The sequence below is a fragment of the Pipistrellus kuhlii genome, unplaced genomic scaffold (genome assembly GCF_014108245.1).
Source record: "Pipistrellus kuhlii isolate mPipKuh1 unplaced genomic scaffold, mPipKuh1.p scaffold_m20_p_1, whole genome shotgun sequence".
NCBI lineage: Eukaryota > Metazoa > Chordata > Mammalia > Chiroptera > Vespertilionidae > Pipistrellus > Pipistrellus kuhlii.
Window position 1 is genome coordinate 81,963,944 of NW_023425404.1, and position 21,373 is coordinate 81,985,316.

Here is a 21,373-nt window from a genome sequence, read left to right on the forward strand (position 1 = left end):
CCTCAATTATGAGAACATTGGCCCAAGGATTGAAGGGTGACCGGTCTGATTCCATACCTCAGTTGCAGGCTTGATGATGTTTCTCTCTCTCTGTCTCTCCCCGCTCCCATTTTCTCTAAAAATCAATGGGAAAAAATAGACTTCAAAGGTGAAGATTAACAATAACAACAACAAAAAGAGAAGCTTTTAGGGAAACTTGAATATAGCAGGGGAGAAGCCTGCTCCACCCCCTCACCCCCCCAAGAATCACAGATGCACCCACACTTGTGCACAAACAAAACCCTGAACAAACTGAAACCTCTGGTATAGCTACAGCAAACATTAAACACAGCCCAGTTTCTAGCCATCTTACCTAATAATAGACAAATATGTAAATTGACTATACCTTCATTATGCCCACAGCCAATCAGAGTGAGTGTGCAAATTAACCACCAAAGATGATTGTTAAATTGCATAAGCGGCAGGGCGGGCAATACTATGGCCCGCTTTTGGAGGCAGGTCCATTGGAGGCAGAAGAGGCCCTGTGGGCAGTGCCAGACACCATCCACATGGTACCAGTCCATCGGCTGGGGAGGCAGGCTGGGCAGCACCAGATGCCAATGGTTCATTGCAGGCCCCAGGAGGGGCAGTGGCCTGCCTAGCCGCTCCAGTAGGGCCCTGGAAAAATCACAGACATGGGGTTGCTGAGACCTAGACAAGGCCTCTGGCCACAGATTCACACTTTGGGAAGACTGAGAGCAGGGATCTGCCTCACCTGCAGAGAGACAGAGGTTCTGCAGTGACCCCAAGACGTGGGTGGACCCAGCCAGGGATCAAGGGTCATGGAAGGACTCCCAGGCAGAGGGACAAGGACCCTCACCCCTGAGGCGGGAGGGGGGGTTGAGAGGTGGTCCCACCTCAGTGGAGGGGTGCCGCACTGCAGGTGCTGACTGAAGTGATTCAGAGAAGCTTCCAGTGCTAACTAGCCTCGCTCAGGTGGCCTTTACACTTCAGAGAGCTACTCCTGCTCCTGCCTTGGCCCAAAAGCAAGCTCACACCGCCCGGCCCACATCAGAGCATGCCTAGGCGGTGAGTGCGAAGCCTTCCACCTGCTCCGGAGAAGCGGGGGCAGTCAAGAATAGGGGCAGGGGTCCAGGGAGAGGAAAGAATGTACAGCATCCACAATGAAGAGGTACTTGAGAAAGAAGCTCGAAAGCCTGACTGGAAGGTTTGTTCTGTTTGCCCCAGGGCTGTCCCTTAGAAAGAGCAAAGAACATGGCTCTGAGGGCTTCCTGTGTGCTGAGTCAAGTTCCACAGCCAACTGGAAGTGGCCTCAGTTTCCTGGTCTCTAAAATGGATGAAGTGGCCGAAACCGGTTTGGCTCAGTGGTAGAGCGTTGGTCTGCGGACTGAAAGGTCCCGGGTTTGATTCCGGTCATATAAGATGACTTTTGAAACAAAAAAAAGTCAACCGAAAATCGGGGGCAAAAGACCAAAATTACACAAAAATTACCTGCAGATCTTGACGGCAAAGTAAGTCTTTTCTTTGCAGTGGGGGGTAGTCTTATACAGCGAATATAGGCATAAACCTATGTTTTAACTGTAAAATTAGGGGGTCGTCTTATATGCCGGAAAATAAGGTACCTTGGTTGCGGGCATATCCCTGGCAGGGGGTGTGCAAGAGGCAGCTGGTCGATGTTTCTCTCTCATCGATGTTTCTAGCTCTCTATCTCTCTCCCTTCCTCTCTGTAAAAAATCAATAAAATATATTTTAAAAAAAATAAAATAAAATGGATGAAGCGTGTCCCAGTGCCTCCACTGAGCTTTGATGGCCAATTGAGATACCATATAAAGAAAACGAGGGAAGAAGTGAGAAAGAAAAGGAAGGACGAGCAACACAAAAGAAAGACTGGAAGAACCTGTGAACCCACTGTCACTTAAATAGGGAATATAGTCAATGTGTTGTAATGATAGTATGATGCCAGGTGGGTACTGGAAATATCGGGGAACACTTTGTAAAGTATATGATTGTCTAACCACTATTTTGTAATTAATATAAAACCTGAAACCAATAGAAAATAATATTAATTATAAAGAAATGAACATTGGAGTGAAATTTTTATAAATTTCAAAGTTTAAATAAAAGCATAAAGGAAGGCAGGCAACAATAAAAATAGTGTTTTTCATTTTACCACTTCATTATCTTCTCAGTACATGAAAAAGACAGTTGTCCTTATATGGTGATTTTATACTTTTCTAAGTCATTATCTCATTTTAATTTCCAGGCAACTTAAAGACAAGATAATTATTCCCTCCACTATTCAAAGAAAGGAAATCTTGGTGTCTGGTCCTAATGATTCAATCATCAAGCCCTTAACGATTTAAGCATAAAGCAGGGTTAGTAAAATTTTCTGTGCAGGGTCATATCTATACTAATAAAAGCCTTAGGGGTGATCAGTCCAGCAGGGGAGGGTAGTTGGGGGCAATTAGGCCAACAGAGAATCAGTTAGGTGTCAATCAGGCCAGCAAGGAAGCAGTTAGGGGGCAATCAGGTAGGCAGGTGAGCAGTTATGAGCCAGTGGTTCCAGATTGTGAGAGGGATGTCCAACTGCAGGGGTTGGGCCTAAACCTGCAATTGACATCCCCCAAGGAGTCCCATATTGGAGAGGGTGCAGGCTGGGCTGAGGAGCACCCACCCCGGTGCACAAATTTCATGCACCAGGCCTCTAGTCCTATATAATAAAAGGCTAATATGCAAATCAACCAAATGGTGAAACAATTGGTCACTATGATGAACACTGACCACCAGGGAGTAGACACTCAATGCAGGAGGTGCTCCCTGATGGTCAGTGCACTCCCACAGGGAGAGTACTGCTCAGTCAGAAGCTAGGCTCATGGCTAGCGAACACAGTGGCTGTGGCAGGAACCTCTCCCACATCTGCAGGGAGCAAGTCTAAGCCGGCAGTTAGACACCTGCCAGGGGCTCCCAGACTGTGAGACGGCACAGGCAGGGCTGAGCGATGCCCGAGTGCATGAATTTCGTGCACCAGAGCTCTAGTGTTAAACATAATACCTCACACTAAAAGCCCAATTACCTCAGTTCCTATTACCATATGTACCATATCTGGCTCTCACTAAGGCATGCTGAAAAACAAGACAAGCTGAAGACATTGGTCTTACAAATGACACATACATAAAAACATCTGCCTTTGCCCAGCTCCTCTTCCCAACAGCAGGGGAAAACTATGAGCAACTGAAACTGTGCTCCAAAGTGGGGGAAGACAGAAAGATGTGAAGGTGTGGACTGCACACATTCAGAACCAAATGGCGTTCCAGCTCTAATGAAATGGTGAAGGGAAGGGGCTCTGTACCCATGTTACCTGGTTTGAATACTGGCTTTGCTACTTATCAGTTGTTTATCTTGCTTAGCATTTCTACACATCCTATTCCCAACCTGTAAAACTGTGCTTATTAAAACATCCACCTCATAGTGTTGTTATGACTAATAAATGGAATAATACAAATTGGGCCCTTACAATGCACCAAGTACATAATAAGCACTCACATATTAGCTATGATTATCCATAGAAACTAATGGTTATTCAGGTGTTTAGATTTCCACCCTATCTCCTGTTCTCTTGCTATTAACAATATTCTTGTATTATGGCAAAGAAAGATTGTATTTTGATGCATGATATAAGTAAACAGCAAAGAACCAGTTTACTAATTTTCTTCCTGTCAAGAAGAAATTTTATTTGTTCCTCTGTAAATATCTAGTGTCCATAGCTGCATTTCTAAGAGATTATGAAGCCTTCATTTCCTGGTGTTAACCTAAGAATCACTATCAGCAGTAGGTACAGACTTAAATGATCAACAGTTTTCCATTAGAAGAAAAATTCAATTCTTAGAACAGCATGATTCAAGGAAGAAGGCTTTTCAGAGTAAATGTGACCTAATCCTGAGAAGATAAATTCTAATTTTAAGGAATTTAAATGAAATATTTTACTATTATAAATAGGTGGTTTAATTACATTGTATTAAAATTTGTTTGTGAATATTGGTTGTAGTTTTGTATCAGTTGTTTGTCTAGTCTATTTTTGACTTTTAAACAAGTTCTATGGCTGTGGGGTTAAGGCAAGGGCAAATTATTTCCCATATGTCTGTCTTCCCACTAAAACCCCACATCATTAACATTTAATATATTCTGACTTTTTAAAAGACTCATTGGTTTCCATTTTGTGCCTTCCTTTAATTCTTGATTAAATTAGTTTTATTGCTATGATGCTATATCTAATTCTCAATGACTACTAAAAATAAAATATGGTTCAAGTTATTTTCAATGTAAAAAGTATCTATACTCTTGATCCAGCCATTTCTATTTAAATATTCTCTCATATACATAAAGATACACACCCACACACACACATTTGCTGTGACATTTTTGTAGTAACAAAAGACTGGAGCCTTAGCTGCTTTTGCTCAGCCGTAGAGCATCAGCTCACAGATGAAGGGTCCCAGGTTTAATTCCTGTCAAGGGCACTTACCGGTTGCAGCTTCATCCTCAGCCCTGGTCAGGGCACATGTGGGATAGTTTGAATAATTTAGTATTAATTTAAAAAAAGTAAATAAAAAGAGTGATTTTAAGCATATATTTTAGGTATAAAATAAATAAGAAAATTATATATGTAAGTTATGATCACTTTCATTCATTAAAATACTATATATATTTGACATATATTGGCATATATGTTTTACATGAAATAATATCTGGAACCATAAAAATATATTAATTTGGAGTCAAAATATTTGAAAAATATATTTACTAGATAAAGTGCCTCTTAAAGTTTTATTTGTTCCCATCTTGCTAACTTAAAATAATTGTTAAAATGGCCAGTCATTTCCTGGGTGCTATTAAATTTATTAGTTCACCAACCTTCTTACCCCATATATAAAAATAAACTAAAAATGTATTAAAGATTTAACTGTAAGACTCAAAACTATAAAATCCCAGAAGAAAACATATGAAGTAAAGCCCCAGACATCTCTCATAGCAATACTTATGTCAAATACCTCCCAGAGCAAGGGAAACAAAGGAAAAAATAAGCAATTGGGTTTACATCAAACTAAAAAGCATCTGCACAGTCAAACAGAAGCAGAGACATGGATACATGAAACAAACTATCAGTTGTCAGAGAGGAAGATTTTGGGAGGCACTGGATAAAATAAGACGAAGAGATTAGCCAATCAAATATATGCATAGTCCCTGGACATAGTCAACAGTGTGGTGAAGGTGAGAGGAAGTGGGCAAAGAGGGGAGAAAAGGTACATCCGTATAGTGTCAACAATAATAATAAAAAGTGGGACTATATCACACTAAAAAGTTTTTGCACAGCAAAGAAAACCATCAACAAAATGAAAAGACAACCTACTGAATGGGAGAATATATTCGTCAATGATACATCTACTGAGGGGTTAATATCTGAAAACGTATAAACTCATATAATTCAACACCAAAAAAAAAAAAACACCCACAAATAATCCAATTAAAAAATGGGCAAAGGACCTGAATAGATACTTCTCCATAGGGACATATTAGATGGCCAATAGACATGTGAAAAAATGCTCAATGTCACTAAACACCAGGGAAATGCAAATTAAAAGCACAATGAGATATCACCTTACAACTGTCAGAATGGCTATTGTCAATATATTGAGAATGTGGTTGTAAAGGGACACTTTATGCACTGTTTGTGGGAACACAGACTGGTGCAGCCACGGTGGAAAACAGTATGTAGGTTTTTTAAAAAATTAAAAATGAAACTGCCTTATGATCTAGTGATTCTACTTCTGGGCATATATCTGAAGAAAACCAAAACATTAGTTCAAAAGAATATACATACCCCTATGTTGATTGGGAGCTTGGCCTAAGTGCTCACCAATAGACAAGTGGATAAAAATGCTGTGGTACAGCCCAAACCGGTTTGGCTCAGTGGATAGAGTGTCGGCCTGTGGACTAAAGGTCCTGGGTTCGATTCCAGTCAAGGGCATGTACGTTGGTTGCGGGCACGTCCCCAGTGGGGGGTGTGCAAGAGACAGCTGATTGATGTTTCTTTCCCATCGATGTTTCTAACTCTCTATCCCTCTCTCCGTCTCTCTTCCTCTCTGTAAAAAATCAATAAAATATATAAATAAATAAATAAATAAATAAATAAATAAATAAATAAATAAACTTGGCATTTAAAAAAAATGCTGTGGTACATTTCTACAATGGAATACTACTTAGCCATAAAAAATAATGGATTCTCACCATTTGTGATATCACAGATGGACCTAGAGGGTATTATGCTAAGTCAGTTGTCGGCAAACTGAGGCTCGCAAGCCACATGCAGCTCTTTGGCCCCTTGAATGTTCTAACGCCACTTCTTCAAAATAGACTCGCCCAGTCCAAAAACCTACTTCTGTGCATGGGCCATGAAGTTTCAATTGCACTGTACATGTGTGCCCGCATGTGGTAATTTGTGGAAGAGCAACACTGAAGGGGCCAAAGAGCCACATGTGGCTTACGAGCCGTGGTTTGCTGACCACTGTGCTAAGTGAATAAATAAGTCAGTTGGAAAAAGATAAATACCATATGCTTTCACTTATATATGGAATCTAAAGAACAAAATAAACAAACAAAAACAGAAATAGATTCATAAATAGAGAACAGCTTGATGGTTGCCAGAAGGAACGGGATCTGGGGGACAGGGTGAAAAAAGTAAAGGGGTTGAGAAGTACAGATTGGTAGTTACTAAATAGTCATGGGGATATAAAGTACAGCATAGGAAATGAAGTAAAAAATATTGTAATAACTATGAATGGTGTCAGTTGGAACTGGAAATATCATGGAAAACATTTTTTAATACATGATTATCTAACCACTATGCTGTACACCTGAAACTAACAAATAATAGTAAATATAAACTATAAGTGAAAAAATAATTTTAAAAACAAAAAGAAAAATTTATTATTAGTTCACATAATACCTTTCCCAATACCTGTAGATGTTACAACAAATCAATTGACAAAATAGATAAAAATGGAACCTAATAAATAAGAGTTGCTATATGCAATGGGGATTTAAAACTATTTTTTAAATTTATTGAAATTAATATATATTAAAGTGAAGACCATAAGCTCAATGAAAACCACAAAGTGTATACCTTTATAACTGCCATCCATGTAAAAAAATAGAATATTCTCAGTACCTACATCCCCATCTTGGTCCCTCTCTCCATTTCTACATCCCTCCTCTCCTGAAATTCTGGTTTGTATCACCATTGATTAATTTCATCTATTTTTAAATTTTTTATAAGTAGAAAAACAGTGGTTCATTTTCATTGTTTGAATGGACATTTTACAATATTATTTACATACTGCAGGCCTGATGCATGAAATTTAAGCAAGAGGCTTGGCTCTCACAGCCATGGTGGCTTGTGGTCTATAATTAGCATATTAAGCTTTTATTATTATAGATGCGCTACTATAAACATTCTTCTACATATCTTTTGGGACATGTATACATAATGTATACATTTCTCCAAAGAGTGGAATTACTGGGTCATAGGTAAGAACCTGTTCAGTTTTAATCCTATATAATAATCCCATATAATAAAGAGGTAATATGCAAATTGACCATCACTCCAATACACAAGATGGCCGCTCTCAGGTGGACACAAGGGGCCACCACAAGATGGCCAGCAGGGCAGGGCAGTTGGGAGGATCAGGCCTGCAGGGGAGGGCAGTTGGGGGAACCACACATACAGGGGAGGGTCACTGGGGGAACCAGGCATGCAGGGGAGTTGAGGGTGGGGGAGCAAGCCTGCAGGGGAGGGCAGTTAGGGGTGACTAGGCATATAAGGAAGGGCAGTTGGGGCAACCAGGCTGGCAGGAGAGGGCAGTTAGGGGTGACTGGGCCAGCAGGGTAGGGCAGTTGGGGCAACCAGGCCTGCAGGGTAGCAAGTTTGGTGTCAATTAGGCTGGCTGGGGAGTGGTTAGGGGGTGATCAGGCTGGCAGGCTGAAGTGGTTAGGGGCTATCAGGCAGGCAGGCAGGTGAGCAGTTGGGAGCCAGAAGTCCTGGACTGTGAGAGGAATGCCTGATTAGGCCCAATCCCACTGGGCATTCGGACATCCCTCGAATGGCCCCAGATTGGAGAGGGTTCAGGCTGGGCTGAGGGACACCCCCATCCCCCGTGCATGAATTTCATGCACCGGACCTTTCACAAATAATATAAAATAATTTTCTAAATTACCAGTACCAATTTACATTCTTACCAGCAATATGGGAATTGCCATTATCCCACATAATCTACCTAATAAAAGAGTTACATGCTAATTGATCATACCTTCGTGACACCCACCAGCCAATCAGGAGTGAGCATGCAAATCAATCTGCTACATGCAGGTGCTGAGTAGCTGGGGATGGGGTGAGATGCCCTGGTGATGACGCAGGTATTCCACACCACCCCAGATGCATGGGGCCTCGGGGCAGCGTAGGAAGGCATAAATGCAGCTCCGGGCTGGAGCAGAAAGGCTGCTCTGGACAGAGTTAAGGCGGTACAGGCAGCCTGGGGAATGAAGGCCCATTCTTGCATGAATCATCATTCATGCATTGGGCCACTTGTTTATAATAATAAAAGGATAATATGCTAATTAGACCAGAGAGCCAAACAACCTTCTGGACAAAGTTGGGACCACCAGGGCTGAGGCAAGCTACCGTGGCTGCAATGGCTGAGCCCCTTACAAATTACACATGTACACATGAATTTCATGATTCGGGCCTCTAGACCTTATATAATACTGTCATTTCTTTCTCTTTTAGCCATTGTGGTGGATTTGAAGTGATATCTCTTTATGGTTTTGATTTCAGGTCCCCTAAAGAGTAATACTGTCATCTTTCTTATATTTATTGGCCATTTGAATATCCGCTTTTGAAAAGTGTCTCTTCAAGTCCTCCCACTTATCTTTTTGTTATCTATCTTTTGTTATCCATCTTATTGATCTGTACAAGTTCTTCACATATTCTAAATATAAACTATTTTTTTTGTTAAACAGGCTGCAAATATTGTCTTTTACTCTGTGGCTTTCATTTTTACTCTCTTAATGATTTATTTGAGTGGTAGAAGTTCTTAATTTTCATGTAATCTAATTTATCATTTTCTATTTATTTTTTATTTTTTATTTATTATTTTTTTTAAATATATTTTATTAATATTTTACAGAGAGGAAGGGAGAGAGATAGAGAGCCAGAAAAATCAATGAGAGAGAAACATCAACCAGCTGCCTCTTGCTCACGCCCCAGTGGGGATGTGCCCGCAACCAACATACATGCCCTTGGCTGGAATCGAACCTGGGACCTTTCAGTCCGCAGACCGACGCTCTACCACTGAGCCAAACCGGTTTCAGCATCATTTTCTATTTAGATAGTGCTCTTTGTCTTCTGTTTAATAAACCTTTTGCCTATCCTAATGCTCTGAAAATAACCCTTTTTTCCTGTAAGATTTAGTTTAACATTTCATTATTTACATAATCTGCGTTTAATAAATTTGTGTATGGTATGAAGGGTCCAGTGTAATCTTTTACCATATTAGTAAATGGGTAGTCAATTGACTCAATACCATTTATTGAAAAGTTGTCACCTGTCATAAACCAAGAGTCCACATATGGCTATGAATCTGATTTGTAATCTCTTTTCTGGCCTATTGGTCTTTTTCTCAATCTTTTTGCCAATTCACATTATTAATTACTTTGCTTTACAATAAATCATGACATTTGATATGTGAATTTTCCATACTTCTTTTTCTTTAAGATTCTTTGCTATTCTTGGCTCTTTACATTTCCATATAAATTTTAGAATAAGCTTGTAAGTTTTCATAAAGCCCGATGGAATTTTTACTGGAATTGTTTTAATATATTCACTACGTAAACTCATTATATTTACAGAGAATTAACATCTTTAAAATACCAAGTTTTTCAATGAAAACATATTAAGTTCTTCTATGCTTTTGATAAAGTTTATGGTTTTCTGTGTAGGAGTGTTCATCTTTTATTCAGCTTCTTCTAGGTATTTGACACATTTTAAAACTATCCTATATGGTATCTTAATTCTTTAAAAAAATTTTTTTTTCAATTACAGTTTATATTCAATATTCTTTTTTTCTTTTTTAAAATATATGTTATTGATTTTCCACAGAGAGGAAGGGAGAGGGATAGAGAGCTAGCAATGTTGATGAGAGAGAAACATCGACCCTCTGCCTCCTGCACACCCCCTTCTGGGGATGTGTCCGCAACCAATGTACATGCCCTTGACCGGAATCGAACCTGGGACCTTCCAGTCCACAGACTGATGCTCTATCCACTGAGCCAAACCAATTTTGGTGGTATCTTAATTCTTTTCCTACCTATTGCTGGTATAGAAAAATACAATCGATTTTCGTATATTGGTTATGGACTCAATCTTATTGCTAATGCTTTTATTAAGTCTAAATATTTACTTCAAGATTCTTTTTTTATTTTCTTTGACCAAATCATACAATCTGTGAACAATGAATTTCAGTGTTTTTCTTTCCAATACTTATATATACCTTGTCATTTAAAAAAATATGTTTTTATCTATTTCAGAGAGAGGTCAGGAGAGAAAGAGAAAGGTAAAAACATCAATGAGAGAGAAATATCAATCAGCTGTCTCTTGCATGTCCATCATGGGGATGGAGCTCACAATTGGGCATGTGACCTGACCAAGAATGGAATTGGCCATGTCTTGGTTCGTGAAATGATCAACCAATTGAACCACATAGGCCTGGCTCTGGTCTTTTTCTTGCCCATTGCTCTGGCTAAAACCTTCATACACTATTGATTGATATTGGGCATCATTGTCTCACCCAGATCTTAGTGAGAAGGTTTTCATAATTTCACCAATAAATACAATGTTTGATATGTTTTTTATAGGTACTCTTTGTTAGATTAAGTAAATTTCCTTCCATTCCAACTTTCTTAAGAGAATTTTAAAATCATGAATAAATGTATTACATCAAATGCTTTTTCTGTATCTATTGAGATCTTATAGCTTTTCTTCTTTAAAATGATGTTAATATGATTAGTTCATTAACTGATATGTTGAATAAGATTTGCATTCCCAGGTACACTTTATAGTCCATTTTGCAAAATCATTTGTGTCTTTTCCAGATTCTCTCCCTCCTTTTCTGTTTCTTTGTTTCTCTTATTCACAATTGCACCTCCTCCCTCAACATGGGGCCTGACACCCATGAATTCATTATAGATGCTAGCACTTAATACTAAGTAAATATGTGTTGATAGTATCTATGCTTTTAGTTTAATTAGTTTGTAATGTCCTATGTCACAGAATTCTGATAGATCTTTTTCTTTTCAGTCTTACCATTGTAACAAATTTTAGGAAATATCCCAGCAAAATGAAGTAATATGCTTAGAATACATTTAAATAAGGCCATTAAAATTTAGTATATAACTTAGGTCCTATGTTTCCTTGACATTTTTCTCACTAGGATTTATGAAGAGACACTTTTAAATGATTTAGTATTAGCAATAGGCTTTGGAATTTGAGACCTTGGTTCTAACCACTGTTCTTAGACAGAGACATGCATATTCAAGGAACATGAATGAGGCCAGAACACAGTAAAGGGTGAGGACTATAGAAGATAAGATTGGAGAGACGCGTGTGGGAAGATCATGTAGACTTTGAAGACCATTACAAAGATTTTGAATTTAATTTATTGAAAGGATAAGTCATTGGAGGCTTTGAGCAAAGTCCAATTTGACTTGATCTTGGACATGATTTGGCTTGTATTTTAACAGGATAACTCTGGTTGCTCTATTGAAATAGGCTGATGGGCAACAAAGGAAGAAATAGGGAAACCCAGTGAGGGAAATTATAACAGTCAAGGTGAGCAATAATAGTGGTTTGGACCAGACGGTAGAAAGGAAATTATGAAAATGACCAAATTCTGAATGTATTTGGAAAGTAGTACACATTTTCTGAAAATCTGAACATAAGTTTTAAGGAAAAGGGGCATAAAGATTAACTCCAAAGGTTTGGTCTAGGCCAGTGGTCTGCAAACTCATTAGTCAACTGAGCCAAATATCAACAGTACAACGATTGAAATTTCTTTTGATCGCCAAATTTTTTAAACTTAAACTTCTAACATCACTTCTTCAAAATAGACTCACTCAGGCCATGGCATTTTGTGGAAGAGACACACAAGGGGCCAAAGAGCCACATGTGGCTTGTGAACTGCAGTTTGCAGACCACTGGTCTAGGCCTTTAGAAGGATGGAATTACTATTATGTGAAATAAGAGATTGAGATTGCAAAAGAAGCAGGTTTGGAGAGAGGGATTAATAAGAAGTTCAGTTTGGGGCAGTTTAACTTTGTAATGTCACGCCGAATCCAGTTTGGCTCAGTGGTAGAGCGTCGGTCTGCAGACTGCAAGGTCCCAGGTTTGATTCTAGTCAAGGGCATGTACCATGGTTACGGGCACATCCCCTGGTTGTGGGCACATCCCCAGTAAGGGGTGTGCAAGAGGCAGCTGATTGATGATTCTCTCTCATCGATGTTTCTAACTCTCTATCCCTCTCTCTTCCTAAAAAAAAAGTTTGTAATGTCTATTAGCCAGCCAAATGGAGAGGCCAAATAAGGGTGGAATTCACAGATTAGGTCCATGATAGAGATATTTAAGAGCCATTAGCATGAAAGTGAAAATTCAAGCCAAGAAAATGGAAAATAACCCTTAAAGAAGGCATATAGACAGAGAAGGAAAGATGTCCATAGAATGACCCCTGGCACTCAATATTTAGAGATTGGAGAGAGGAGGATAAACAAGAGAGAGTGAAAAGGAGTAATAGGGAAATGTAATATGGAAAGGAGGCAAAGATGGTGTCCTAAAGGCCAAGTGCAGGAAATATTTCAAGGAGGACAGAGGATCAACTGTGAGGATTTGCTATCACAAGACATATGAGCACTGTGAACTAACACTAGATCTACAATAATAATATATTATGGAAGAGAATACCAAAACAGAAAAAGGGAAGTAAATTTAGTTCTTAAGTGGATAAGAGTTTATGGGATTCAGTATACAAGTTTAAGGACTCATTTCCTGTTAGGAAGAAAACAAAAATAAAATCTAAACATGCAAAAGTAGTAAACTCTCTGAGCAATAAGGCAAAATGAGCCTATAAAAATCCCAAACGAGGCTGTATCCTTACCTGGGAAGTTATTAGAGTCTTTAGAGACATTAAATAAAATAATACTTTTAATCTGGGAGTTGGATAGGCCACTCCTGTTAGATAATGTTAAATTTCATCCTATTTTTCAATATACAATTCAAGTTGCTTGCTAATCCCTCAGTAGAATGCACATACTTTCCACACCCATAAATTCCTCTAAGAATATTTTTGAACAGCAAAAAAAAAACCCCTTTAGATTTAAAAGGTAGTAATATTTTTATTGTCACTGTTTCATAAAACAAATTATGATAGGTTATTATTTTGACAGCTTAATGACCAAGTTGAAAAGAGATGATACCCAAAGCAAAGCCTATGGCAGTTAATGTTAAAGATGTTAATATACAGTAAAATACTAAAATGATCCAATGTTTAACAATCCTACTTTAGTAGTAATATGAGTTCACTGAGACTGGAACATTTTACATATTTAAATTCTGAAAATTTCGCTTGATTCATAAGTTACATAAAAAGTAGTAAAAATTTGACTTTAATTTTTATACTATCCAGTTTGATATTTTTTCAATGTTAAAAAATCACAAATTATTAAGAACTAGAATCCTGGTGCATAGATTCATGCACTTGTGGGATTCCTCAGCCTGGCCTATGGGGATTGAGATGAAACTAACTGGAATGGAAGAGTGTGCAGTCCAGGCCAAGGGACCCCACTGGACATCTAGTATGCATATAAAATTTTGGTTAAATCTCTTCCCATCCTCCCCCCTTCCCTCTGAGATTCTTCTGTCTGTTCCATGTTTCAGTGCCTGTGGTTTCCATCCCTGCATTGAGCATCTGTCCCCTGGTGGTCAGTGCGCATCATAGTTATCAGTCAAACAGTCAGATGGTCGCTTAGGTTTTTATATATATAGATTATAGAAGAGATATTGTTTCACTTTTTAAAAATTCTACAATTCATATCCTAAGTGAGCATGTTAGAAATTGGCCAACTCAAATTCCAGTATACACTTGGTTGCTTCCTTTATTGAAGACTAGAGACCTAGTGCATGAAATTCATGCACTCGGGGGAGGGGGATGTTCCTTAGCCTGGCCTGTGCCTTCTCATAGTCTGGGAGCCTTCAGAGGATGTCCTAAGCCTGCAGGAGTGGGCTAAAGCATCAGTCGGACATCCTTAGCACTGCCACAGAGGTGGGAGAGGTTCCCTCCACTGACACTGCGCTTGCCAGCCATGAGCCCAACTTAGGGCTTCTGGCTGAGTGCCACACCCCCTGTGAGAGCACATTGACCACCAGAGAGTAGCTCCTGCATTGAGTGTCTGCCCCCTGGTGGTCAGTGCGCATCATAGTGACTGTTCATTCTGCTGTTTGGCCTATTTGCATATTAGCCTTTCATTATATAGGATTTTAACAGTTCTATTTCTACCTTCCTAATAAAAAGTAAGGGTGAATGAGGTAAGCTGAGCTGCTGGCTGGGGCAAAGAAGCAGGAACAGTGAAGTGAGAGGGAAGATGCTTAGTCATATAATTAACATACTTATCTAGACAATACAATATCAGATTTGGTAAGCGATACTAAATACTTTTTGAGATTTTAAAAGAAAACAAAGTCACTTAAACATAAAAACATAGATGTCTGTTTATTAAAAAACAATGTAGTAGTATTCACTTCTACTCCATGCACTATACTCTCCATCCCAACTCCTACTAGGTTAGTAACCTTGATAAATAATCTCTCTATTTTCAAAGAATCTTCCTAATACCATAATGTTATTTTTGAGGTTTAATAATAATACATTAGTATCCTAATTCTAATGATGTTTCAAGGATTGAAAAAGGAGACAGACATTTCTATATCTATGTGGACTTCAGGGTCATTGATAATGTAATTGGATAACATTAAAAGAACTAATTAAAAGACACATGAAGCCAAAGTTCACTAGTTTATCCCTAAATTAGTAAATCCTTTCATATTCCTCCCATGAAAACAGATGAGCTGTACATATTCATTTGTGGTAAAGAAATGATTTTTTCTGGTCTTAAACATATAATTATATTATTTTTAACACTGATTGAAACAATGTAAATGTTTTAACTAAAACTGCACCTATGTTTAATTATTTTGTTTTAAAACAGTGAAAAATATTTAACAAAATGAAAAACAAAAGGTAAGTAAAGAGAACAGGTGTTAGGGATTCAATTAATGGAAGAAATCACAGATTTTGTTTATTATAGCATTCATAAAAACATATTTTATAAGAATTTCACAACTTTCTGTTATAGCAACTGCTTTGAACAAAATAAGAATTACTGAGTAGTTAAAATCAAACAATCATTTATTGGACACATCCTAGGTGCCTAGCTCTACCAACTTCCTCCTTAATATACTAACATGCCTCTTTTGGAGAACATGTTACAGAGCACTAAAATTTTGTAATCTAAAGGAGGAAACATGATCCCTTTGCATCTTCAATCATTCTTACCCTGTTCTGTTTTTCCATAGCACTTAATACTCTTCTAACATATAATTTGCCTATTTATTTCCTCTCTAATTATGTGCCTCATTCCACTAGAATGTAAGTTCTGCTGGGCAGGGATTTTTGTCTATCTGGTTCCTTGATGTATCCCAGAATTTAGAACAATGCCTGGCACACAGTAGCAGATCAATAAATATTGGTCAAATAAATGAATTCTTATGTGTCCTTCTTAATAAAGATTAAGCATTCTCCCTTGGTTCTAGCTAGGTTTATAAGGTTAAATAACACGTGTTGATGTCTTTGGCTTAATATTAATCTTAAGTTTTATCATACTTAGGCACACATATATGCCCAGTTTTCTACAAAAACAATCCAGCAATGTTTTCTGTAATGATCTTAACATAATGACCTTCACTAATACTGAAAGAACAATATTCAAAAAATTCCTTAAAGAATCTTCTATTTTACTATGATTTCTTTTGTCCTAAGATCTTTGTTAATGACTAAGAAGACTTTTTTATTACTTGTGTTGCTATTGAGAGAGAGAGAAAGAGAGAGGGGAGGGGGGAGGACAGAGAGAGAGAGAAAGAGAGAGATAGAGAGGAAGGGAAAGAGAGAGGGAGGGAGAGAGGGAGGGAGGGAGGGAGAGAGGGAGGGAGGGAGGGAGGGAGAGAGAGAGAGAGAGAGAGAGAGAGAGAGAGAGAGAGAGAGCGCTCCATGTGAGAAACATTGAGGGATGGAAACCACAATCTAGGTATGTGCCCTAACCAGAAATCAAATCCTCCACCTTCTGTTCTATGGGATGATGCTCCAACCAACTGAGCCACACCAGTTGGATGACTTTTTAAAGGATTTATTTCTCTATGAGCATTTTTTTGTGATAATTTGTTATTACCTATATCTATTTTACATTTGTTCTAGTTTTTCTTCTTGGATAGTGACTAGTCCCTTATCTTTTTATCATTATCATAATTTTCCTCAAATATCGCCTTTTCCCCCCCTCATTTTTCCCTTCAAAATTCTCAATCACTAAATCTATGTGTATGTTTGTATCTGTGAAAAATTTTACAACTTTTTTGGTAGGCATCTGAAATTTCTTCCTACCCTGCAGTCTCTTGCTTTTAATTGCAGACTAGAAGCTTGGTGCATGAAATTCATGCATGGGGGTGGGGTGTTCCTCAGCCAAGCCTGCACACTCTCCAATCTGAGACTCCTGGCTCCCAACTGCTCACCTGCCTGCCAGCCTGATCACCCCCTAACTGCTCCCATGCCAGTCTAATTGATGTCTAATTACTCCCCTGTCAGTCTGTTTGTCCCCAACTGCCCTCCCTTGTAGACCTGGTCCCTCCCAACTGCCCTACCCTGCTGGCCTGATCACCCACAACTGCCCTCCTTTGCAGGCCTGGTCACTCACAACTGCCCTCCCCTGCTGGCCATCTTGTGGTGGCCATCTTGTGCCCACATGAGGACAGGATCTTTGACCATATGGGGGCAGCCATCTTGTATGTTGGAGTGATGGTCAATCTGCATATTACTCTTTTATTAGGTAGGATAAGAGGCCTGGTGCACTGGTGAGGGCCAGCTGGTTTGCCCTGTAGGGTGTCCTGGATCAAGATGGGGGTTCCCTTGGGGCATGGGGCGGCCTGGGAGAGGGGCCTATGATAGTTTGCAGGCTGACCACACCCCCTGGCAACCCAAGCAGAGGCACTGTTATCTGGGGTTTATTTATCTTCTATAATTGAAACTATGTAGCCTAAAGCAGAGTACAAGCCATGCCAGAGTGTATGGAAAGCTTGGCTTCCTCCATTGCCAGGGGCAGCCCTAGCCTCCTCTTGTCTCCAGCTCCATGGCTGCTGCCATTTCTGTTGAGGTTTATCTTCTATAATTTTAACTTTGTAGCCTTAAGCGGAGGCCTAAGCCAGCCAGGGTGTGCAGAAAGCTTGGCTTCTTCCATCTCTGGGGAAACCCAAGCTTCCCTCTTGCTCTCTCCTGGCCACAGCCATCTTGGTTGGGTTAATTTGCATACTCTATCCTGATTGGCTGGTGGTCATGGCTGTTGGGTGTAGTGGAGTGATGGTTAATTTGCATATTACTTTTTTATTAGATAGGAGGATACTTTGAAAAACTAGGTTACCATGACATTGTGAATAATGCATCTTTTTGCTCTGCTGCTTAAATTTCCTTTCATGGCAACTATATCTTGTGACATATTAAAAAAATATTTTCTTCTCCCACTTCTCTCTCTACAATTTCTTTATTTTTTTCCTACTGTGTAATTTAAAATGTGCATATTGAAGGCACAATACCTTGAAAGTTGTTATACAAATTAATTTTGTATCTGGTTGACAATTTATCTTGGTAAAAAGGTACTACTATAGTTATGTCCTCTTGGCTTCATATATTATATTTACATAAGAACTTTTAGATTATGTTTCAAAATAATCCTTTCATTATGTTGTGGCTTATGCCTAATACATAATATTAGATTTTCTCTAAACTCTTACCCACGTGAGATATTCACTAAGATACATCTTTACCTTTTCTGTCTTCATTACTCCAAAGATATACTGCCATGTATCCTCATATTCATGGACAATCTAATCTAAATCCTTTTATAGTCCAGGGCTATAAAATTCTAATTCATAATACAGCTTGTTTTGGATGGTGGATACTTACCTTCTTTTAAAAAGTAAACCTTCATTGTTGAAAGTATTATCTATGTTCCTTTTCTCTCCTATTGACTTCTCTCCACACCAAGCCTTCATCACCCTATTGTCTGTGTCTATGGGTTATGCATACATACATATAAGTTCATTGGTTGATCTCTTCTTCTCCTCCACTGTCCCCTGCCTTCCCTCTGAGGTTTGACAGTATGTTTGATGTTTCTATTTCTCTGGGTCTATTTTTGTTATCAGTTTATATTGTTCATTAGATTCCACATATGAGTGAGATCATGTGATACTTATTTTTCTCTGATTGGCTTATTTGGCTTAGCATAATGCTCTCCAGTTCCAACCATGCTGTTGCAAATGGTTGAGAGTTATTTATTTTTTATAGTTGCATAGTATTCCATTGTATTGATGTACCACAGTTTTTTAATCCATTCATCTGCTGATGTGCACTTAGGCTGTTTCTGAATCTGAGCACACAATGGAGTCAAAACAGTCTCTTCAATAAATGGTGTTGGGAAAATTGGACAGATACATTAAAAAAATGAAATTAGATCACCATCTTATACTATACACAAAATAAACTCAAAATGGATAAAAGACATGAAACCATAAAAAACCTATAAGAAACCATTGGCAGCAAACTATCAGACATCTTTCACAGCAATATGCTTACAGATACATCTCCTAGGATAATGGAAATTCAGGAGAAAATAAACAAATAGGATTACATCAAAATAAAAGCTTATCTTAATTGCTATTTTTCTTCAAACTCATGTTAAAGACGTTTGCACTAAAAAGCAATCTTTTCTTCCTTTCCTACTCATGTACACAAATAACATATGAAATGGTACTAAAATATGAAGGCTAATCCCTTGGATCATATAAAAAGGGTTATCACCTTTTCAGCATTTTGCTTCCTGTCAGGTTAAAGTTCAAGTTATTAAGTATGCTAAGACAATTTGAACTCCTTCCATATAAACATCCAATTGGGATAGAAATTAGTTATCATAGAAGGTATTAAAATATGTATACTTTCTAAATATGATCACCACTGTAACAAGAGTTATTAGCCTTGGTCTTATCATAAAAGAGTTAATAATAGAGCAAGAGAAACAAGACACTGAACAATTGATTATGAAGTAAAGATAAAATCTTGCATTGTGTCATCAAAGGCTAGGGCCGTGGTCTGCAAATGCGGCTTGTGAGCCACATGCAGCTCTTTGGCCCCCCCGTGTGTGGCTCTTCCACAAAATACCATGGTCTGGGTGACTCTATTTTGAAGAAGTGGCATTAGAGAAGTTTAAGAAATTTGGCTCTCAAAAGAAATTTTCATCGTTGTACTGTTGATATTTGGCTCTGTTGACTGAATTTGCCGACCATTAGACTAGGGTAGGGGTGTCGAACTCAATCAGAGAAGGGGCCAAAATCTAAAATCCAGCCTAAATCGCGGGCCGAATGGTTTACTGAACAGTCATAAACTGTCATTGTGATGGAAACGCAGCGGAGTGCAGTGATGACAGCGCGGTGCAGGCCACATTGCAAGGCCTGGCGGGACGGATTTGGCCCGCGGGCCTTGTGTTTGACACATGTGGACTAGGGGATAAAGAGCAGATAAGGAGGAATTGTTCAGAATTCTCTCCTGAATATTAACATTTTCTTTATGCTTTAGAATTTTGTCTTAGCACAACTCTGGATATGATTTTGTTTATTGAGTGAGTGTAATAATATTTGACATGGGAGTTATAGCTATGATCATGGTTTGAGAGTCCCAATCTAGACCATCTGAACTGTGTACCTGCAACTTTTCTAAATGTTTCTACACATGAGATGGAAATAATAGCTATTATTGCTATAACAAAGCTCAAATAAAACCATGTGATAGATTATAAAGCTCAACAAATGATACATTCTCTATTAAATTGGTGAGTGTGCATTAACATACATAGTCTTCCTTTTACTTATTTTTTATTTTAGAATCTAAAACAGGGGATACATGATTCACCATTTTACTGTGGAAAGAAGCTGTCATTCTTTATCTGGAAATGGCAGCAATCATTCTCTAGCAGATCTAAATGACTGAATTGCAAGGTCAACTGTATTGGTGACTAACTCATTTTCCCTCACCTCCAGGACCTTCTTTTCCCAAGATCAAGCAATTTTCCTGTGTAATGAACTGTATCTGCTAGCAAGTGGCCTGGAAATTAAAGAGGTCCAAAGCACCTTCAAAATCCTCATTTTCTATTTGGTCTCATGATGTCTTTTGCTGCTATTTTACTGATTCAAGTTTTCCAAGGCTATACAAAGGAGAAATGCAAAAATGAATAGAACTGCAAAACAATTTCATATATGGAGAGAGGAAACTTCAATCAATTGTGAATTGTTCAAGGGATAGTTTTCTAGCTAATGGGTTGTCAATTTTTTTACACCAAACACTTCTTTCTAGTTGATAGCCTGTTGATCAGTTCGAGGCTGACTAGCAATTGGAAGGGGAGCAGATGCAACAAGGACAAGCTTTGAAACCAATATCAACCAACAAAAGTGAATTTTAGTAGTTCGATTTATGACCAATACATATGCAAAATCTGGAGAAAATGAGTTCAAGAGAGGACATATAAAATGGATCCTTGCAGTTGACTGATTAAGAGCAAGCAAGAATTTACTCATAAAATTCAAAATATTAGTGATTTAAAATATCCAGTTATAAGCTTAATTATAATCTAAATGAAACAAAATATGTTATTTTCCTAATAAGGGAATTTTAAATAAACAAGCACACTTATATGTTTTTTGTTATACTAGGCACGGAATAACTTAAACAGGACTCAAGATCCAGAGGTGGAATGGTTATTGGTTTAATCTAATATGGAATTTATTATGTATTTATATATGTTCTTCATTAGTCCATTTCATTGTTTGCCTAAACACATATTCTAAAAATTGGAGCAATTCATATGTTTTCAATCAGTGTGAATAAGCTACCAATTTTCACAAATTTTA

General features: G+C 38.3%; 1 long non-coding RNA gene across 1 annotated transcript in view; it reads right to left on the reverse strand.

Moving 5' to 3' along the window:
* LOC123652907 overlaps window positions 1-21,373 on the reverse strand; it is an 80,522-nt gene that overhangs the window by 50,160 nt on the left and 8,989 nt on the right. The window lies entirely within an intron of this gene.